Raw genomic sequence first — 1,737 nt, forward strand, 5'->3', positions numbered from 1 at the left:
GAAAGAACAGCTGCCAGGAACCCTATGTTGAGTCATTCCCCATAGTGCAGAAGCCATCTTTCTCAGGCAGAGCACTCCTCTCCAAGTGATATCAGTCTGAGGGGAAACAATAACCCCACCTCCAGGAATTAGTCTGCCCCACCCTGAGGCTGCTGATTACAGTTTGAGGCTATATCATTCATCAGTTTAATAACTAAGGCAGAAAATACAAAAAGCAGCCAGAATGGGAAGACAAAGAAACAACCCCCAAGTGAAAGAACAAGAGAGTTCTCCAAAGAAGAACAAGATGAAGTGGAGGCAAGGAATTTATCAGATAGAATGTTTAGAGTAATAATTATAACAATACTCAACAGCATGAAAAAAGACATAGGAACCATAAACAAAAACCATTCAGAAATAAAGATTTCAATATCTGAAATTAATACACTGGAAGGAATAAACAGTAGGTTATATGAAGCAGAGGATCGAATCAGTGATTTTGAAGACAAAGTAGAAAAAAACACCCAGGCAAAGCAGCAAAAAGAAAAGAAGAATTTTAAAATAATGAGGAGAGCTTAAGAAACATTTTGGACAAAGTGAAGCATAACAGCGGATGCATCAAAGTTGGAGCATGCGCCAACTTCCTCTTTTTCCAGCTGGAACCATGGAGGGTATAGAAGAGAAGATTTGTGCTGTGCCAAAAACCCTTAAGAAAAAGTGAAGGAATTTCACAGAGTTGAAAATCAAGCACCTGAGAAAGAAGTTTGCCCAAAAGATGCTTTGAAAAGCAAGGAGGAAACTTATTTATGAAAAGGCTAAGCACTATCACAAAGAATATAAGCAAATGTACAGAACTGAGATTAGAGTGGCAAGAAAAGCTAGCAACTTCTATGTATCTGCAGAAACCAAATTGGTATTTGTCATCAGGATAGGAGGTACCAACAGTGTGAGGCCAAAGGTCCAAAAGGTACTATAGCTTCTCTGCCTTCACCAGATGGCACCTTTGTTAAGCTCAACAAGGTTTTGAGTAGCATGTTGAGGACTGTGGAACTATTGGATGGTGGTCCCCTAAGCTGAAATCAGTAAATGAACTGATCTACAAGTGTGGTACGGGAACAGAAAAAAAAAAAAAAACAAACAAAAATGAATTGCCCTGACAGATAATACATTGATTGCTAGATCTCTTGGTAAATATAGCATCATCTGCATGGAGGATCTAATTCATGAGATCTGTACTGTCGGAAAACACTTCAAAGAAGCAAACAACTTCCTGTGGCCTTTCAAATTATCTTCTCCATCAGGTGGAATGAAGAAAAAGTCCACCCATTTTGTAGAAAGAGGAGATGCTGGTAACAGGAAGGACCAGATCAACAGGCTTATTAGAAAGATGAACTAAGGTATCTACCATGGTCATTTTTGTAATCTAGTCAGTTAATAAACAGGAACTGCTTTAAAATTGAAAAGAAAATTAAGGAATACCAGTTGGAGAACAGAGCAAGCAAGGGATTGAGAACCTATTTGAAGAAATAATTATGGAAAGATCCCTTTTGATTAAGGAAAAAGAGACACAAGTCCAGGAAGCTCAGAGAGTTCCAAATAAGTTGGTTACAAAGAGGCACACCATAATTAAACTGACAAGGCTTAAAGCTAAGGAGAGAATCCTAAAAGCTGCAAGAGAAAAGTAGGTAGTTACCTACAAAGGAGCACCAATTAGATGGTCAACTGATTACTCATTAGAAACAGTTCAGTCAAGAAGGG

The 1,737-nt window shown here is 38.4% G+C and overlaps 1 pseudogene; it reads left to right on the forward strand.

The window, feature by feature from the left end:
- The first annotated feature begins 595 nt into the window (after positions 1–595).
- Positions 596–1,442, forward strand: LOC114490893 (annotated as a pseudogene).
- Positions 1,443–1,737: the final 295 nt, after the last annotated feature.

This window comes from Phyllostomus discolor, chromosome 2 (assembly GCF_004126475.2).
Source record: "Phyllostomus discolor isolate MPI-MPIP mPhyDis1 chromosome 2, mPhyDis1.pri.v3, whole genome shotgun sequence".
Taxonomy (NCBI): domain Eukaryota; kingdom Metazoa; phylum Chordata; class Mammalia; order Chiroptera; family Phyllostomidae; genus Phyllostomus; species Phyllostomus discolor.